The sequence below is a fragment of the Misgurnus anguillicaudatus genome, chromosome 17 (assembly GCF_027580225.2).
Source record: "Misgurnus anguillicaudatus chromosome 17, ASM2758022v2, whole genome shotgun sequence".
Lineage (NCBI taxonomy): Eukaryota > Metazoa > Chordata > Actinopteri > Cypriniformes > Cobitidae > Misgurnus > Misgurnus anguillicaudatus.
In genome coordinates this window covers 17,062,627-17,084,593 of record NC_073353.2, presented here as the reverse complement: position 1 = coordinate 17,084,593, position 21,967 = coordinate 17,062,627, and positions in this window count along the sequence as shown.

The window sequence follows — 21,967 nt, the reverse complement described above, 5'->3', positions numbered from 1 at the left end:
CACATTTTGAAAAGGAACAGTTGATATAAATTCCCAAGCACTTTGTTAATGAAAAACCCATTAAGTCATTTGATGTGAACACATACCTCATTCCCACCCCTGTGCCCCCTGTGTCTACAGCTTGATTTCAATTTAACACACTGATCTAATTTTGCTCCTCGGTAATGTCTTTATGTTGATTCTTGTTTAGGACACGTCTTCACAAATGCCTGAAGCCAATTACAGGTGTATTCTATCAACATTATGGACCTCTTTAAATAATTACCATCAGATCTTGGCCTCTGATCATTACCAAACACATCACATTATGTCTGTTTATCCCAGATGTTCCATCATTACAGGAGGTCTGAGTTCTCCCCTCCCTCTTTGAGTTCCCCCCTAGAGCTGTTTGTTAACCAGGAGTCGTTGAGAGGGGATTTAATTTGCTGAAATGACTGGCTAATAGTGTTTAATGAGCTTTATTTCGGCATGATGATGTATTCCGGAACTTGTTTGCGGAAAGAGGTGACACGACACCACCCGTTCACATTCGGAGGGTGCATGTCAGCGTGTGCCACTGAATGTTTGTGCATGTCAGATCTTGTCATTTTTAATAGAGGCTGACTTGCAGAGTTCCCAGAATGCACTTGGAGTTCATCTCAGCAGCTGCGGGAAAAGTGCGCTTCAGATCGCAAACCTAACATCTACACACTAAAGGGAATGTTTTTAATGCGTGTCTGAGATGCCAGTCATGAACCAGAGCCACTGGGTGCTCAAAATGAAAGTCACTGTGATGTTACTGGACCAGAAAATGACATCTCAGAACTGCACAATGAGCAAACCAAACCTCTGAAGAGTTCACATAGGTTGGGTGCACTTATCTTGGGATTTTCATAAAATCTTGTAATTTTACAGTGTTCTTATTTCAGAAAATATGAAGCTATGGTTTCAATTATTTGAAGTTTCATTTTTTATTAGATTAAAGATGCGCTTTGTAAGTTCTGGTTCATGTTGCGTTGGGCTGGATAGCAGGTATTTTTGATGCATGCTGCCTCCCAGCTGCTAGAAATTGGTATAATGTATAAACAATAGTTTTAAATTAAATATGCAGACTGTCCTCAAAAAATAATAATGTTTTGTGTAAAAAAGGTAAATCACAAAAAATCTTGGGTTTTCACAGGCAGGTTCACAAATATTTCCAAGTTAGCCTTACACCTGAGATCATACATTTTAAAGTGCTGTTAGTTCAATTTTTAGATCAGTAAACATTAATTGGGTCGTAGTGCATAACATAAGAGGAACGCAGAAAATAAATGTTATGGGTTCCTGTAATATTTTAGGCTTTCCCCACTTCTGTCAACCACAGCCCTACTATTCTTAGCATAGTAAATAAATATGGCTACAAAAATACCCAAACAATGTGCACAGAGTTTTTTGTGGCCTGATGCTCCAACCATTTAATAAATGATTAAAATTGCGGTTTAAGTACGAGACTACAACACATGAGAATAAACACACAGACAATGAGCTTCAGTACTTATCAACTTATCATCTGTCTGGCAGTTTGTTTCATTTCCATCAGTGCAAAATTCATTCGGAGGACATCAAGCTTACTGAAGCATCTTTCTGCTTCTAAAAATAACACGTACCTGATTCTATTAGGGCCTACTCACACTAGCCAGTTTGAACCGTGCCCGAGTGCGTTTGACCACCAAAGCGCGGTTCGTTTGACTAGTGTGAGTGCTCCGAACCGTGCCCGGGCGCGGCTCGATTAGCCGGCCCTGGCCCGCTTGGAAGAGGTGGGCCAGAGCACGGTTCAGTTGGACTCAGGCGCGGTTCGCATGCAGTATGAGCGCTAACTGTGCTGGAGTACGGAACAGGACGCGTGACGTCACGGTTTTGCGACGCTCCAAAACCAACAAGTTACATGATTATTAGCTTTAGAACGCTACTGTCGTAATAATAAAAAAACATAAACATATATTATATAAACATATTGAATTTCAAATTTCACAATACACTTTTCATTTGTGTTCAATGACATTTCAGTATCTTAATTCTTACCTTGTCGGTGTACGGGAACTGTAGTCCGTAATCAAAGCTGCAAAGTCCTTGCTGCACTTCAGCTGGTACCTTGCAAACCTCCTCATACAAGCAGCACGATTACGTGACCATTTTCGTGCCACAAAGGCGATAGATTTGTTTAGCAACAGGCTGTGAGAAGGCTGTGGACCACCGTGGACCAACCGACTTAAAATTATCCACAGAGTAAACAGAGCGATGGACTCCATTGTGTTCAGTCACACCGCCGCTCTTCCTGTTTATCCCGAAACCGTCGCACCATAATGACGTAAGCGTGCTCCGGTACGCGCCATAATGACGTAAGCGTGCTCCGGCACGAATGCTGAAACGCTATGTGAGTGCAGGCCAGAGGGGGAGTAGGGGAGGGGGGACAATCGCGCTGGGGCACGGTTTGGTTTGATTTGTATAATGTGAGTACGCCCTAAGTCTGTGTCTGGTCATTTTGCTGCGAGTTTGCGTCACATATCCACCACAGGACTGGAAACAAACCTTTGTAAACATTACCATTTGCCATCATGCTCATAATTGATGAAATCTCAGGAGCATTGCTAGACATAAAGCTGTATTGGGGTACGTGCCCCTATTATGTTTTCTTATGCTACGTATATACCAAACCCGGGGCATCGCGCTACTTGCTCAAGATTACTCGTGGGATTTAAATTCGTGTCATGTGAATTTTTCGCTCGAGTTGAATATTTTCAACTTGGGCGAAGACGCGTTTGAGGCGCATAAGCGCGTGTTTTCGCGGCAAACGCACCGCCCATACCGCATCATTTGCATCGCCCCATGCGAGGACGCGTCTGATCGCGCCTTTGAAATAACTTTGTAGGTAATCTACTCGTGCAAATTGTTGAACTCGTGTTTGGTGTGTATGCTCTACAACACTTACTTAAAAGCCTTATGCATGCCGAAGTGTGCAGTACAATGCTTGCTTAACCCACTTTTCCTTCACTGCAACAAGTACTGGTAAACATGTATGCATTAAAATACTGAGGTTCTCAGCCATATACAGTACAGGTAGTTACTGCCAACTGTTTATGTAGTATCCAAAAATTGTGAATTAAATATTCATTTCAAATCTGAAAAATTGATTCATTGTTATCATACACAGTCAAAGACAAATGTTTTGTCTCAAATCGATAGACTTGACAGAGGTTTTCCTGAGACTTTTTTAGCTAATATCTAAAACTGACCTGACAGCCTGGTCTCACTGTTAATATGTATTTACTTTGAAAAACACAAAACATACTTTTTGTACGTTTGAATAGATGCTGAAACGTACAATGTACGTTTGACCTGACTAGTTTGTTTATGCACTCTTACCTTATCATTACCTCACCTTATCTCCTTTCTCATTCTCTTTCCCTGCTTCGCACAGAAATTCAAATGTCCAACGACAGGAGCCATAATGATCTAGTCAAAATAAGATTATTCATATTTTTTAGAATCTCACTTTAGTTTAGTACCTCAATCACTTACCGTCACCTGGACTTCTGTGTGCGGGCTGCTGTGGGTTGCCAGATCCTTGTAACAAAACCAGCCCAATGGATATTAAAGGTCCCATTCTTTCTGTGTTTTTGAAGCTTTGATTGTGTGTACCGTGCGCAAAATAACATGTTTATGTTTCACGTGTAAAAAACGCAATATTTTTTACACAATTTACTTATCTGTATACCGCAATTTTTCAATGTTTTAAAAACGGGCTGATGTCTTTCTTGTTCTATGAAGTCCCTCCTTCAGAAATACGTAAAGAGTTCTGATTGTGTAGTTTGTTTAGTGTGATGTGATTCGATAGCAGTTTAGCTTAGCAGAGCTGTTCGAGCCAAAGCTGGCGACTGACTTATGAGGGCGGAGTTTAGTCAGAAAACTGTTCTAGTGATGTCATTAAAGCAGGAAGTAGAGGGCTGTAGTTCAAACCGGCCGTTCGCTGAAGGCTTTGAAAGGCGAATTCTGTTAAAGAAAATATATCGCCTGGCAGTGACCTTTGAGCTTTATCATTTTGCAGGTATTATTTATGCTCTAACAGCAATATTACACACTAACTTAAGTTTGAAAATGGGATCAGGAAGAATGTGACCTTTAAAAACTTACAAAGGCATCCCATTGACCATTCACAACCCACATACCAACAATTCATGAATGAAAAAAACCTTTTGGAAATAGTTAAAAGTAGCCTAATTTTTAACTCCACTTGAGGCCAGCGGACTTGGCAACACAGTCACGCGCAGATGTGGACTTCTGCATCAGTTTTCATGTTTTTGGTTCAAGTGTTTTGTAAAGTGAATTGGGTTACTACTATGTTGTAGTGCATACAGACTTATTTTTTTTGTGCCGCGATTATCAATGTAAACGAATACACTTAAAATTTAAGTAAATTCTTACATTTAATATTTATACTGGGGCAGAGCAGATTTACACAGGGGCACATGCCCTCTCTCTCTCTCTCTCTCTCTCTCTCTCTGAATCAATCTTTCTCTTGATTTATAATCCTGTTTTGGAGCAAATCATCCACACACAGACTGCTTTGGTTATATAGTGTACTGGCACAAAATGTATTTCTTTAAAGGCTCTGTTACCTCCTGAACCATTTTCTGACTTCTCTCTCCACTTCATCAATACCAATATAAATCCTTCAAAGTATCCAATATTAATTCCTGTGTCACGATACACTTTATTTCACTGAATTCTTTTCTGAGCACCTCCAGGACCACTTAAGAAGTGAATATTTGATGTGTTGTAATAATTATCTTGATTAAGTATTTGTCCTGAACCTGTTTAATTAACCTACAAATGATCATGTCTAGCTTTTAAAGGCATTTAATGGCATGTTAAAGTCAAATGTGTCAATATTAATAAATGGTGAGAACTTTGAGAGTACCTTTCATAATTTTTTTTTTATTAATTTATTGCTATATAAAGTCTCTAAATTGACATGAAAGCAACACGAAGGCCATATATATATTAGAAAAGCTAAAGATGTGTGTGTGTGTGTTTCTCCAGGTCCACTTAAGGAATGAATATTTCATGAGTTCACAGTTATCTTAATTGTCCACAGCCTGCTTGTAAATGGTTTCGTCTTGCTTTTAAAATTATTTAAAGACATGAAAAATTTAAATGCTTTTATATGAATTGAATGAACATTAAGAACCAACTACGAATGAGAATTTCATGGCTGCTGGGCGTCAGATAAAGCCGAAGATGAATGCCATATAGGTCAGCACAACACAAACAAAAAATAACTTCTACCTTTATAAAATCAGCAGGTGTACAACTGTATGAGAGAGAGAGAGAGAGAGAGAGAGAGAGAGAGAGAGAGAGAGAGAGAGAGAGAGAGAGAGAGAGAGAGAGAGAGAGAGAGAGAGAGAGAGAGAGAGAGAGAGAGAGAGAGAGAGAGAGATGGATACAGTGTTTGATGGGTCTATAGTTTCATCCCCTGTTTTAGCCGGCTGTCTGCTGAACCATGACTCTACTAATGACATATATTGCTGCTGGTTTTTGCCCTGTAATTCCGTCTGATGGACTGTAATGGCGGCGAGAAACTCCATCAGTGTCATGCCTGGGTTATCTCTGTGGATCATGTCTGCCAGTCTGCACCATTATCGGCTTTCATGATTAACGCCATCGTGAAGAAGCACTATGGCTGGGGTCCCACCCAGATGCAACAGTTGGACTGAATTTTGCAGCACGTACTGCCTACACTACATCTGAAACACACCCAACACTTAATGTGAAAGAGGTAAACATGTCCACAGAGAAGGATCACTGAGAGAAGAGCTGTGAGAGCAAAAATTTGGATTTTTTTTATAATCAGTGGAAAGAGAGCTGTGTGTATATAAGCTGCAGTGGTGCATTTTATACTTGTGGCTTTTTCTGGCCAAGAGTTGCACTTTTATCATTGTAAGTCATCAGTTTTTATATTCGGAGTGTTGCATGAGCTTCTCAAATGTGAAACTTCATGAATCAAATCTGTGGAGATATACCCACCTTATTTTCGAATGCGGAAGTAAGTGATGTGACATATTTCCTTTTTTTGTGCGAGACTTCCATTTCAATAGCCGGACGAAAGAAACAATTTGGTGGAAGCACGCACAAAACATAATTAAAAACAGTTAATAAATAGTTGATGGGTCTTGTGCAACTAGTGTTTGTACATGAAATACACATTTTTCATGTGTATGTTTAAAATGTCCCAACTGTCCCCCGGGGTGAGTTTTATAAATGGCATTTTTTTAATCGACTGTTATAGAGTTTCTATGGTGACACATCAAGCTTATCACGTGAATGTGGTGCTCCCTCCTGACAGTCAGCAGCAGTATCTTTCTCATTCAACACATTTTAAGAAATTTGAACAAACCATAATAAACATATTAACTAATTACATTTTCTCAGTATTGTTTTCGTTTTAGGAAAAAATATTATTATATAGCTTCTTACGCACTAGGGAGAGACATGGGCAGCTACTCTAGGAAATTATTTGCCTTTTCATTTAAAACATAATAAAAGTTTGCTCAAATAACACATTAAGAACTAATATAAACATTAGCTAATAAGCAGTTTATGTCGTATATTCTGTACTGAAAGGTAACGTGCACACCAAAGAATTTATTTTTTAAATTGTTTCCAATGGAAGTGCGGAGCTTTTCAACCAGTGCATCGTTTAATGACGCAGCCACTGCTAGCCTAGTTTAGCATAAAGACTGGAAGTAAATGGCTCCAGCTAGCATACTGCTCCCAATAAGTGACAAAATACAGCCAATTTTTTTTTATTTTTATGTTGTGATTTTTTTAGTCACATGTACAGATAACAAGGTCATATGAGACACAGTCACCTTTGAACCGTATACATACTGGGAACTATATTCTCAAAAGGCAAAGCACTGCTACTTAAATCGCTTGCAGCACCTGAGAAGTCCTGTATTGAGGATGAGAAAGTTTGTGCAAGTATTGCACGGTTACAACATGATCTCACAAATTTCCGTGGTATAGTCACGGAACATTCCGCTCATTTTTCCGTGGCATTGTCACGGATCTCTGAATTATTCCGTGGCCGTACCAGTGACTTTCTTTTCCATGTCATTGTCACGGATTGGTTACTCAACTGCTTTTTCCAAATTTGAAATCATTGTCACTTGGGTTTAGGGTTAGATTTGGTGTTTGCGTTAGGATGTCACTTTAAGTATTGGTTTATACTATTTTTTTCTGATTTATTCTTTTATTTTTTCTATATTTTATACCATTGTCGCCTGGCGTTAGGGTTAGAATTGGGTTTGGGTAGGATGTCATTTTATGTAAATCTAACCCTAAACCGAAGCGACAATGGTAAGAAAATCGGAAAAACAGTTGAGTAACCAATCCGTGACAATGACACGGAAAAGAAAGTCTGTGGTACGGCCACAGAAAAATTCGGAGCTCCGTGCCAATGCCACGGAAATTTGTGAGATCAGTTTGGCTAATCAATCACGCCCAGCTAGGCTAGCAGTGGGTGCATCAGCCAGAGTTACGGCACGTATGGAGATGAAAAATGTATGTATGGTCTTATTTAACTCTGGGGGATACGTTAAATGAGCTAAAGTCCCCAAAAGTCATCATGTTCCTTTAAATCTTTGGTGTACACACCCCCTAAGCACATTTTTTAAGTAATATATATAGCAGAATAAATAAACCAGCCAAATCAGAATAATATTAGTTGTTTTTAAACAATTATAGTATTTATTGTTTACTGGCAGATTCAATAAAATTACTGGATGAAGGTGGATACAGGCCATGGGTGCACATGTGCCACATTCAGCTCTGGTGCGTGGATTATGGTCAAAACAAATGTTTTGTTAAGATTTACTGCATTTTTACCAGCTATCATGGCAACCCCTAAATGCACAAATTATGCCAGTCTTTCTGGATTTCATAATAAAAATTAACTAGCCAGTCAAACGACACACTCGTGTTACTCGCAATAGACTACCATTAACTTTGGTGGCTCACTGGAAGTCTTCCACAAAATAGTTCAAAGATGGCGGCATCCGCATTTATGTCAAAAAATAAGGTTGATACACAGATTCTGCATAAGACTTGTTAAAGGAATAGTCTACTCATTTTCAATATTAAAATATGTTATTACCTTAACTAAGAATTGTTGATACATCCCTCTATCATCTGTGTGCGTGCACGTAAGCGCTGGAGCGCGCTGCGACGATTCGATAGCATTTAGCTTAGCCCCATTCATTCAATGGTACCATTTAGAGATAAAGTTAGAAGTGACCAAACACATCAACGTTTTTCCTATTTAAGACGAGTAGTTATACGAGCAAGTTTGGTGGTCCTCTTTTAAATCCGCTTAGAAAAGCGATACGTTTTATTTTGTCCCACCAAACTTGCTCGTATAACTACTCGTCTTAAATAGGAAAAACGTTGATGTGTTTGGTCACTTCTAACTTTATCTCTAAATGGTACCATTGAATGAATGGGGCTAAGCTAAATGCTATCGAAGCGTCGCAGCGCCCTCCAGCGCTTACGTGCACGCACACAGATGATAGAGGGATGTATCAACAATTCTTAGTTAAGGTAATAACATATTTTAATATTGAAAATGAGTAGACTATTCCTTTCACAACCATGAAACAAAGCATTTAACATATTTGACGTAATGTATGTGCATCTGTAACCATTTTTTGCCTCTTTTTGTCCACCATTAAAACAATTCTAGTGTTGGTCTTATGGTTGAAGAGATAAGCTTAATCTTTCAGACAAGAGGTGGGACTTGAAATAAAAGTGGGAGTTAAACCAAGTAAAACTAAATTGCATTGGTAAACATCATGAATCAGTCGAGTTTTTGCCTAATTCCCAGCTTGACTAATGTGACATACAGTAGAACTACCATAATACTTGTTTTCTTGAGGCTTAATGTATAGTTTCCGACTTCTGTAGAAGAAATGAATGTAACTGATGTGCAGTTACAGGTGTATTCGTTTTGTTGATGCAACACAAGTTTCGAACATGACTCTTCAGATTCTACAGACAGCATCATTTATTTTCTAGTAATCATTTTGTTCAGCCTTTGGCTACATGCCATCATCTTACATTATTGTATTCTACCCGCCACCCCTGGACGTGTAACATAGACGTACAATTTAAACACGCTCTCTTGCTAACATTTTAGATTGAAATCATACAACCAAAAATATCACTCCTCCTGATCATCGCTATTTGCTCTTTGCTCTGTCTTGCCTTATCTGATCTCATCTCTACCAAAACAGATTTGTTTTCCTGGTTTGTGCCAGAGCTGTTCCAGGCGGTGATCCAGGCCACTGATTTTAGTGGCTTAGATTGTAGGTTTGGAAGATATGGATCTCGAACTTGTCTGAAGATTCATCTGCCTCGGGAGACTCAGACTCTCATTTGGTGTGAATGCAGGTCTGTGCAAGCGCTCTATAGTCAGAGGTTGTTTCAGACTCCCACGGAAGCCGCAGGGGCTCGGGCCCCCCTGCCAAACAGATGGACTGGCAAATTTTCCTCCCTTGTTTCAACTAGACGAACTGCTTCAAACATAGACTAAAACTTAATTATGCTTGTTTTCTACTGTTGAAGCTATATAAAGCCATTATTTTATCTCACGTGTCATTGCACTTATACATATTTGCTATGTTTGGGAGAATCTGCTTGGTTGGTTGGTGTTTTGCTGTGCAATTAGGAAGAATTAAATTGAAAAAAAAACATGATTTCTTTGTATATCTCCATCACCATGGTACATATTATTGAATGTGTAGTTCATGGTCAGAATTCTGAGCGGTCCAAGCTATGTCTCCATGTGCCTTGTGTTATGTTGTTGTGTTGCTTGATCCCTTTTAATCAAACAACCTGAAATGTGCAAAAATCCCTCTATGCTGATTTCATAAAATCTGGCTCCAGGACATTTTCTGGTTAAATGAAACAGCATTGTTTTCCTTTACTGGACTTATTGCACCTCTCAGATGCAGTATTAGACATTATTTACTTCATTATTATTTTCAGATTAGGAGCAAATGTTGACAACTTGATTATTATTTTTCTATGCACACAGGGAAACAAAATACCTTATCTGAAATGCAGTTAAATACACAATTATATTGGATTTATTTCTCAATCATCCTAATGCTGTAAATGAAAGCAGTAATATTTGTGAGTAATCTGTATTAGAAACGTTCACTCCGTGCACTTCCTCCCAATGAGTTAATGTGTTTTCTTTTCAATGCCCTTGGGGAAGCCATTTGTGTTTTAGCGTTAAGACTCAGCATTTCTTTTGTGTGTATGTCCTACATTTCTTGTTTTAAATTCAGTACAATTTTAATTTCCGGAGTTTGTCTGGCCTTGTGTGTCTCAAATCTTAATGGTTAGCTGAAACCTGGGCAAATATTTTTTAAACATTAATGATGAAAATCATCCTCCCAACATTACTGCGGTCCTCACTGTGAAATGGTAACCTAATGTGACCTCTGTGCAAGTTGCCGTGTTACTATAAAATAGCCCCCCCCAAAAAAGTAATTTAATTTTAATTTGATAATGAATTAACTTCAAACATTTCAAAACTTGCAAGGAAACCCAATGCATACGGAGAGAGATAATGAAAGGTTACAGTTCTATAAACGTGTGTGCTGAGAAGCAATTTACGCTTGTGCGGAGCATTAATACACAAAAAATAAATAATGAATGTCGTCAATGAATGTCAATGTCTGATGCTGCTACTAAGGTACCCCAGGAATCTAATGATGTTGATTGAAAATACGTCTTGGTACAGAGGATAAAGGGATCACTTTGCTGCGTCATACTGAGTGGATTTTGTTAGCTTACCTGTGCTCAGTAAGATTAAGTGTTATCACATCATCTGTCTAAATGCACCAAAATGTCAAACTTCTTTAAATCTAGATTAAGATCTAAGAGCAGTGACTAGAAGACGCTCTCTTTAGCACACTAAACATCTACGGCAAGACATCTTCGAATTTTAAAGTCAACAATTTGCAGTCGATTTAGTATTTCGCTTTTATTTCTTTCGTTTCTTGTAAAAATAAAAAATAAAATACTGGATACACTATATCAGTGAGACAGCTGAGATCAGCAGATTAAATGTTGTTGATAGTTCCTCATTCAAAGAAGAAGTCAAAGGGTAACCGATTATTCTCAGAAATTGTGGACCAGTCTTCCTCTCTACATTCGTTTTTAAAACTCGGCTAAAACTTAGCTTGGCCTTTGAAGGAAGGGACTCCTAAGAAGTTTTGTAGTCATGTAACTTATTTTTTACTATGGTTTCTTTCTTTTGTGTGCATGTTAGACTTCTACCTCCCTTATTATTCAAATTGTGAAGCACTTTGGGCAACAAAAAAGTTGTAGTTTCTTTTTGCAGACAGCAAAGAGTAGTTCCAGCCTGATCTCATGATAGTTTTACGAGTTGCCAAATTCATATGATTCATATGAATCGTACAAAAACATACTATTATCATAACATAAAACAAATATAACAAAACCCCACCTCTAACTCCAGCATCACAGGGACAATAAGCAAATCGTACAAAAATGTAAGAATGTGGTGTAATGAATTCCTAAAATATGTAAATTGGTACACTGTAAAAAAATATTTGCTGTCTTAATTTTTTTAGTTGAATCAACTCAGATTTACAAATCAGTTCAACTTACTATTATTTATCTTGACTAAGGATGTTGTTATAACGTTTATAGCTTAAAAAAATCTACTTCATTTGATAAGTAAGGGATAATGTAGAGGCAGCCGGTAGTTATCGGGAAATAAACCCCGACAGTGTGATCAGGACCCGACGAGAAGCGGAGGGTCTTGTATCACACTGAAGGGGCTTATTTCCCGATAACTACTGGCTGCCTCTACATTATCCCGCTTATTACACGGCTACTTGTCACATAAGAAAAAAAACGGACATGAATATGAATTTGAAACATTTTATTGGCATATTTGTTTTAAATTAACATTTTTATCCTTCCGCGAAACTTTGCACAGATGCATAAAATGATCGTAATACCTTATTAAGATCCTCTGCTTCATACTTATCTGTCTCCATTTTTTTCTCTTTTAGCCAGTCTTTGAGAAGTTTTAGTGCCCATTCTGTATTTTTTTGTGTGTTGGCTTCGTAGCTGTCATGCTCTATTTTGTCAAGTTCAGTCTCAGTAAGCTCTCTGTGTCTTGTCGTTGTTTGTTCTTCTATCGACTGTTTAAATGTTTTGTTTTTTTCCGTACATGTTAAAATGAATGTCAAAATTTTCCATTCTAAATTGTGGTTGTCCAGTGTTTGTCACAAGATGGCGCCAAACAGTAATCTTTATTGGTCTTTATTCGCGCGGAGCGATTTTAATTGTACAAGTAGTACCCGCTATGCGTTATTACTTTGGAGAGGTTATTATTTGAAAAGAACGAACCTGCAAATGTCTCAACTGACCAATCAGAATTAAGCATTCCAGAGAGCCGTGTAATAAGTTGTAGTAACTCAACTCTTGTCAAGATAAATAATAGTAATGCCAAGTTCAGACCAGTGTTGTTTTCATCAACAATGACGATAGCAAAATGATTTTGTTGACACACCTTTTATAATGACAATAACACGACGATGACTAGCTAAAAATGGCTCTAAGGTGACTAAAACATGACGAGACACTTTCGAGTTTTCGTTGACAAGACGAAACGGAACGAAAATGATTATAAGTCTGACGTTCACAATGCATGTCATTTCTGCCTATTTTGCATAAAATCTGTCTGTTTTTAGCTAAAAGTATCAGACATGCTGCCGCTTCCTATCCTTGTTTTGGCCCACCACCCGGCTGCCACCATGACGCACACCAGATTTCACAAAACAACAACACACCTGCGGCTGTGGCGAGTTCGAAGGACCGTGGCGGTGACGCCAATAAACGGAAATGACGAACTTATTTATGGACATACTTTCAGTATGATCCATCAGAAAGAAAAACGGAATGCATATTGGGAGACAACGGTAAATATGGCCACAAACTAGGTGGGAAGAATACCACTAACCTCAAGCTGCACCTGAAGGCTCATCACGCTGATATTTTTTTAAAGGTAACTAATAAGTCACGTTGTTAACATATACATAAAATTTTACTCGACAATCGGCTTGTGACACATTTCATGGTAAGCTTAAGGATTTACATGTATCTACTTGTCAAACCTAAGCCCATTTCCAATACTTTTTAACCTAAATTAATTTGTTAAAGACTACTTTTTTACTAAAATTGACTTAAACCTTTTTGTGTTTTCGTCGACTAAAACTTGACTAAAAATATCAAGTTAATACGTGACTAAAATGTGACTAAAACTAAAAAGCATTTTTTTCCAAAAGACTAAAACTAAAAGGGCTGCCAAAAACAACACTGGTTCAGACTGCACGATTTTAGCCCTGATTTTGACTTGCAGACAGATTTTGAGAAATCACAGACAAATCAGTGCTCGTGCACGCAAGTGACAAAAACAGTGGGAATTATCAAAGATGCGATTTGACAGAATCGCCTATAAGTCGCTGACACGCGTAAGATATCTGGCATGCTAGATATCTGGACCAAAATCACGCCATGTGAAATGTGTTCTGACTGTAAAATAACATTGCCGATGACCTACAGCCATAAGAGAGCAACATACAGGGCAGCTGGAAGTTCGGGGAGGAGTTACAGTATGATCCCAGTCTCACGTGAGAACTCCGGTCTTGCACGCATGACCTTGCATTGTTCCCTTGTCACTTCTCGCGTGCGTTTGGTTGTGAGACGTAGTTTGCGGACCGGGACAAAGTTGCCGGCGATTTTTCCTATAATAAAGTCATGCAGTGTGAAACCCCCTCTCACAAATCCATTGTGCAGTGTGAAAACAGCAATGACTCACTGAACGCTACTCCAGATAGTCACACAGTGTGAAAAGATCTGTGACCTGACTACATTGAAAATCATGCAGTTTGAACTCGGCATAAGTTGACATGACTTGTAAATCTGAGTTGATTAAAAAAAATTAAGGGAGCAAAGATTTTTTTACCGTGTAGCATTGGTAGTTAGCACTTAAACTTTATTTATCAGTACTGATGGGGTGGATTGTGGTGTTTACATTGGCTTCGACCCCTCTGTCACCTTGATACGTGTTTACCTGGGAAGTGCCTCCTGTCTGTTACTTCCTGTCTGTAATTGTTGTGTTATTTACAGTCATGGCCAGTTTCTCAGTTATTCCAAAGCAGCAGTACGCTTATTCTGGATCTAACATACAAGCCAGAATCCATCAGTGTTTCCTATACCAGAGCTCGGTTAGGTGTCCAGAAACCTGCTGGGGCAGAATTTAGAAGAACTGATTAAGAATTCACTCATAGCTTCAATTAAATTGCCCATGCTATTTATAGCAAAGATGTCCTTATTAGCTTAGTGAAAATATGATTTTGAGTCACTAAAATGAATAAGGGAGTATTCACGCAAGGCACGTTCTTGAGTTTAATCTATAATTGTTTATGTCCACCTGGGAGCATTTTTGGTTGTAGTGACAACTTAATAAAGTCACAAACCATAAACTAAAGTGTAACTAACTAACCACTAAAGGTAGGAATTTTGTAAATTGCTTGGTGGTTTATATTTCTGCAGCTTCGCCCACTGTAATTGGACTAAAATCTTGCTTGACACAACTATACACATAATGTGCTCTTGTTTGTTATTGTGCTGCGTACAACATGTGGACAGAGACATTTCTTTGATTCGCTGGAAAGTTGATATGACATGCCTGGTTAGGACACAGTGTTTATACAGTAGATGTGATTTATTTGAGCTGTTATTATATTTGAAAAAGAGGAAATACAGTTCAAGAGAAACTGAGAGAAAGAGTAAGAGGCAATGCCAGTGATTTATTTGAGGTGCCAGACATTTAATAATTACTTAAATACACACACGCATGGATCACGCTCACTGTATTTCTGTCAGAGACACCGATGAAGGAAATGACACCTGATTGATGGTAGGAAGCATAGGGCAGACCCGGAAGGGGGAGAGCAGAGCAAGGTCTTACTTATAAAAACATCAATCAAAGGCTTTGTAGTAGAGGCTGGAGACGGCCATGTGGCAGCACCATCAGGACATAGTGGGAAAGGTTTCACCAGGCCTGTTTTGCTTTCCTAATGAAGATGTTCATCTGAGCTGGTCTGGTACGGGTTAAGCACAACGTCAATAATGTAAGAGGCCGTGGCCACCTTTCAACTAAAACACTGAAACAGTATTTCTCTACGTGTCTGTTTCTGTCACATTTAGTAGAGACTTTTGCTCTGTTCTAAAACCTATATAGACAACATAAGCATTATATGCACTATAAGGATTTACAGGATGCTAAATGGGAGAAACCTTGTTTTAGTAAAATCTAGGGCAGTGTTATGTTTCCTGCAGGCAACATGTAATGTAATGCATTGTGAAAACTCTTCAAAAGTCAATTGTAAAGGCATTTTAACTACTGAAAATATAAGTGGAAGAATTTGATTATTTTTAACCCAGTGTTGGGTCAAAAAGGGACAAATCTAACCTATTGCATTGTAATGGCGCTTTTCCATTGCATAGTACCCCACGGTTTGTTTTGGGTAGGGTTAGCTTACTTTTGGGGGCTTTTCCATTGGGTGTTTAGTACCACCAACAAGTACGGGGTTCCAAGCACCCCGAGCTGATACCAAAACGTGACGCAAAAACACTGTAGATCAGTCATTGGTCTGAGAGAATCGTCACTACCAGCGTCACCGCTATAATGTTAAAGATTAGCTTTACCTTAATGCTAGCTTGCGGTATCTCAAATAAACATGTTGTCATCTGTGCTTTGCTATAAGTTCCCAAACTCCTTTTTAGCGATGAAAAACATCCACATGTTGGGAATCAGGAATACCATACCAGTTTTTTTCAGACTTGCCGTTTGTGGCGGCACATTCGCAACATGCACGTTCGCATATTTGTACAGAAACTGTTATGTGAGACAGAGGTAGTGATAAAAACGATGTGCAAACATATATTTGTGGTGTTCAATTTTAAAGGTGACACAGAATGATTGAACAGGGTATTTATCCTTGTTCTGTGATGTGACATGTAGACACAAAATTTTAGTTGGGTCTGTAATGCCTTAGGGCGCACTCACACTATCCAAACCAAACCGCGTTCGGGCGCGTTTGACCCCCAAAGCCTGGTTTGTTTGACTAGTGTGATCGCTCCGTTCCGCGCCCGGGTGCGGATTGGTTAATCACACCGCGGCCAGGTTGCAGACGCATCTTAATGACGAAAGCGCACCCGGACTCGGATCAATAAAAAGTACAGTGTGAGTGCGTGCACCTGGGGGAGTAGGGAGGGGTGACAATCGCGGTATCGATAATGTGAGTGCGCCCTTAGAAGCTTCCTAAAAAACCTCTCTCAAAAAGCTTTAAATTTGTGGCAGACTGAGAAATAAATGAATGTATGTTAAAGTACAATGATGCTCTCGATCACTAGTATGATGTCACAGCAGTAGGCAGGGCAAATAAAATAATGACACGCCTATAATCCCTCCCATTCCGAAGTGTTACTAAACTCGATGGAAAAGCTAACCAAGCCAAAGTGAGGTGAGCTGACACGACCTAATCCAAACCAAACCGTGGGGTACTATGCAATGAAAAAGCGCCATAATTTGACCTATGGTTGTTTTTGGTCAGTTCGAAATACTGGGTTGTTTTAACCCATTATTGGGTCAAATATAAATATTTTTCAGTTAAAGGGGACATATCATGAAAATCTGACTTTTTCCATGTTAAAGTGCTATAATTGGGTCACCAGTGCTTTTATCAACCTAGAAAATGTGAAAAAGATCAACCCAGTATCTTAGTTTTGGTAAACCATTCTCGCAAGAATATGAAAAAATAGGTCATTGACTCCCCCTGCAATGTCAGAATGGGATAATACCACCCCTTAATCTGCATTATCCAACCACGACACTGCAATTTAGTGCAGAGATCATCTCATTATTTAAAAGGACACACCCAAAAACGGCACATTTTTGCTCACAAAGTGGCAATTTTAACATGTTATAATAAATTAGCATGAGCTAAAACTTCACATATGTACATATTGGGATTTATTTTACATCTTTAAAAAGTCTTGTGAAATGTCCCCTTTAATCTTCGCTAATGCCTGGGTGGGTTTGTCCCTTTTTGACACAGGGCTAGGTTTAAAATAATATATAATATATAAACTCATTTAATATTTACAGTACTGTATTTATCCTATATACACCATTGTTAAACTGCACTGTAAGTCAGACAATTTATTGTCTTGTGCACTTTCTGTTTTTTTCTATGGCATAAAGAGTGTTTCAAATATGTTACTTATGAGGTTATATTTTTGCTGCCTATCTAGACAGCAGACAGTAAAGCAGACTAACCTTAAAAGCAGAATCTCTAAAATACAGATTAGCTGCGTTTTCTCGCACAGTGATGGATGTCACAGTTTTAGCTTTTAGAAAATGATGCTGATGTATATTTCGTGGAGGCATTAATCACTGTATGCAGAATCTGAGTGTATTAAATGAGAGTCTGAGGGCATAAATATGTCGAATGCATATGACAATAAAAATCTGATATATTTAGCCCTATCCAAATGATTCGGCTGTTGACCTATTAATAAATAGTCCAATCATAATGCACGGGTAACTATTTGCTTTGCATAAAAATGCAGATATGTATATGATTGTGAATCTAGATGACTCGTTCTCTCATTTGCACGTCTTCTTGTCGTATGGTTTATGGTTCTGGTATATGTATTTCCCTCACAATTATTAGTCGCGTAGAAGAGTGATAACTACTGCCAGCATGTTAACGATGCTAATCACATTTAAATGATACATATAGGAATTTTACATATAACTTGCAATAATAATTCCTAGGTAAACTGGAGAAATATGCATGGGTCCTGTACAAAGACAAAGTCTCCCCTCTTATTTGTTTGCTTCCGTGATTTATTTAGGTAAAAACGCATGCAATAAGCAATTTATCTGAGAAATGGCCTGCTATTTACAAACAGTGATATTTCGTAAACTAATTAGGTTACCTGGAGATAATGTCATCTAACTCTTTTTATAAAGGTGATTTAAGTTTCTGCTTTCATGCTTCGAAATTCTCCTCTTTTAGGTGAGTTTGTTCTGTAGAAAAGCAGCAAAATTGTGTCCTTTATTCATTTGGCAGTTTTGCAGGTGTGCGAGAGAGGTGGAAGCGCGAGGGGTTGGCAATGTGCAAATGAACATTCAGGTTTTAATTAACTTAAAGTTAAAATGGCGTGAAATTGAATGTGATTGTTGCCTAAGTAAATATGCCTAATTAGGATATAAGGACCGCCAATATTAGATAACCTGTTTTTAATTTGCAGGTGTGCATCATCTGGATTTGAATATAAATGTATGAAAGAAATGTTGTGGTGTAACATGCAGTATTTTGATCATTCATGCATTTATTTAACCCTGTGATACCCATATTACTTCATGTGAGCCAAATTGTCAATTACTCCAGCAGTTTAAGCACAGTGTTTGTAAAACAGAAGATATCTGGACTGGCAGATATGCAAATATGCGCATACGCGGACCTAATTTGATTTACGCAGATCAAAAACGCATACCTTTTCTAAATCTTTTGCAGAGCACTTGAAAGATTGTTTTGGTTACTGATGTCATGGACGCAGTGCAGCAAATCAAATGAAGGGATTTAGAGATGGTGTAAAGAAGGAAAAAATCTGTCATTGAATGATGAATGCGCTTGTCAAATAAATGACGATTTGATCACGTTCGGTGGCTCGAGTTTCAATCTTACTGATTGCATCATGGCGTGTGGCTCAGATTTGAACGTATGTATTTAAAATAGCTGAAATTTCTCCACATGAGATGGTTATGAGTGCTGACACTGTTGCCCTACTGCAGCGTTTTCCAACCCTGATCCTGGAGGCACAACAACGGTGCAAGTTTTGGATGTCTCCCACAATATTTTACATCTTGGAGTCAATGAGCTGAGTGGATTTAGGTGTGTTTGCATAGGAAGAGTTGGAAAATGTGTAGTGTTGGTGTCAGGGCCGTGCACAGACATTTTTTGGCCCAAACCAAAAAAAAAGGGGGCACTAAGGGGGTTGGTACTTGTCAGGCCAACATTGGTCTTGACGTCAGATCAATGTCTGATTTTGACATCAGGCTAATGTTGGATTTTGACGTCAATACCCAATTTTGAGCAGATTTCAAGGTGAATTAAGACTATTTAATATCTGCAGAAACCCTTTAGGTTGTAAGCAAATATTTCATAATAAATGTCCACAGACTTATACTGGATAAAACATTTATGTTGTCAGATTGCTGTTTCCACTTGTGTTGGATTTTGAATTCAAATCAACGTTGGGTCCTGACGTCGGATCAACGTTGGGTCCTGACGTTGGATTTTGACGTCGGATCAATGTTGGATTTTGACATCAGATCAACTTTGGATTTTGACGTTGGATAACGTTGGATCTAGACGTCGGATCAATGTTGGAATTTGACATCAGATCAACATTAAATCCTGACGTCGGATCAATGTTGGATTTTGACATCGGATCAACGTTGGATCCTGACATCGGATCACTGTTGGATTTTGATGTCAGATGAATGTTGGATTCTGACGTCAGATTAACATTGGATTTTGACAGCAGGGCAAAGTTCGGTCTTGACGTTAGGCCAAAGTTGGGTCTTGACATCAGAGCTACGTCAGATTTTGAAGTAGGGCCAGCGTTTTTTCATGTCAATACCCAATGTTTGGCAGATGTTAAGGTGAATTAAGATCAGGGCGATGCACAGACATTGCACAGGCAGTGCCCCCCCAAAAAAAGCTTTGAATCAATGTTTTCAATGTTGAACTGCCTTTAGAAGCCTACCCTTTCCACTTTTTGTTTTTTGTATTTTTTTCTCTTCAAAGTGTGCCAATATTTGGTGATATTTGTGATTGGGTATTTCAATTTGATAAGACAAGCATTGTAATTCTAAGAATGTGAATGTTTTGTTGTTACTGAAAGCACACATACAGATATGTCTATTTGCTGTCTGCATTTACATCTGCAAGATGTTGTTTTTTGATTGTTTGCTCATCTGTAATACTTCTCTGAGACGTTTACTAAAAGATGTCATATAGACATATTGAAGAAGTCTTTGATTTAGAATGTATGTAAAACAGCTCTTTAGCAGACATCTTACAGACGTACCTGTTTGCTTGCTAAGTAGAAAGCAATTTTAGATGACAGAGAGCGAATCATTACCGTCCGAAATACAAAAACAAAATACCAAATTACTAATTCAGCTGATCAACAAATGAGGTTATGAGGTAACAAACAGGGCCGTGCACAGACATTTTGAGGGGCAGTGGCCCAAACCAAAAAGGGGGCATGGGGGGCACAATTTATATGGTTTTAACAATATGATGTGTTATAGATAAGTATCAAATAATATAAGTGATTATAATGGAAAATAGACTTTATAACAAGATTTAGAGTGTGACAAAACTTCTTAATATTCTATATGATTTACATGCTGAAGCTTTGAATCCATGTTTGCAATTTTGAACAGCTTTTGCAGCCTCCCTTCCAACTCTGACTTTTTTAAAAAAAACATTGTTTTTTATTTTTTGTCGACAAAGTGTTCCAACAACAGCAAATTTGGTGTTATTTATATTAGATCTCATTGGGTAAATTACTAATTAGACAATCACTGTAATTCTAAAAATGTTTGCTAAGTTGTTAGCACTTTAAGAAGACAGAGAGGAAATCATCCACAGAAATACAAAAACATAGGAAAGCCGAGAGAGGTCATCCATATTTTTATTTTTGCTGCTTGTTTTCTCATGATCTCGAGATAACAAAAGTTGTTTTCTCGCTATCCAGACATAATAATCCAAATGTCATAATGTAATTCCCTGTCCATAATATTTCATTTATTTTAAAGTGGACTGCTGATGCATATGGAGTCTTTGCCGTTACCACGCCCAGCTAATTGTCGATAGACTTAATAAATAAATAAAGTTTGATGTTCGTGAATTTAGGGACCATCTCTAAAGTGCACTGTACACGTTTCTATCTTCAATAGTATTTAACAGTTTATTTGAATAAATATAAAACATCTAAAAAAGTGTGCATTATAGTTGACAACCACGAACACTTTACAGTGGGTTTTGTGACTGTTTGTTGACTTTAAGTTATTCCATTTTAATGCTGTTTAAAGTAGAAACGTATATAGAGTACTTTAAAGACGTTCCCTAAATTCACCGCGCTATCAAATGGGAAATCACGAAGTGGATTACCAGAAACAGTGGATCTTTAGACGAGCGGTAACAGAACACTTTGATTGGGGTTGGCGAGAGGGGCACCTCAGCCGATTAGGGCAGAAGGGCAGTTGCTCTAGCCACCGGGCCACCCCCCTGTGCACGGCCCTGGTAACAAACTTAGGGAACTGTTGTCTCCACTTTCCAAAGACCGGACACAGATTGTGAGAGATGCACTGGAGCGGCCAGAAAAAGACCAAGTGGATTATCGGAGTCAGTGGATCTTTAGCAAAGTAGTAACAGAACACTTTAAGGAGAGGTTGGGGGTTGATGAGAAGGGCACCTCAGCCGATGAAGGCAGACATCAATATTTTGCTAATTTATTCATGTCATTGTAACGGATCTTTGCATTTTTCCGTGTCCGTACCATGGACTTTCTTTTTCTTTTCAGTTTCATGTATTGGTTACTAGTGATAGTGATTTTGGTATTGTTTTTCTTAATTTTAAACCATTTTCGCCTGAGTTTGGGGTTAGATTTGGAGTTTGTGTTAGGATGTCACTTTAACTATTGGTTTATTTTATTTTTTTCCAGATTTTTAAGCAATTGTCACCTGACGTTA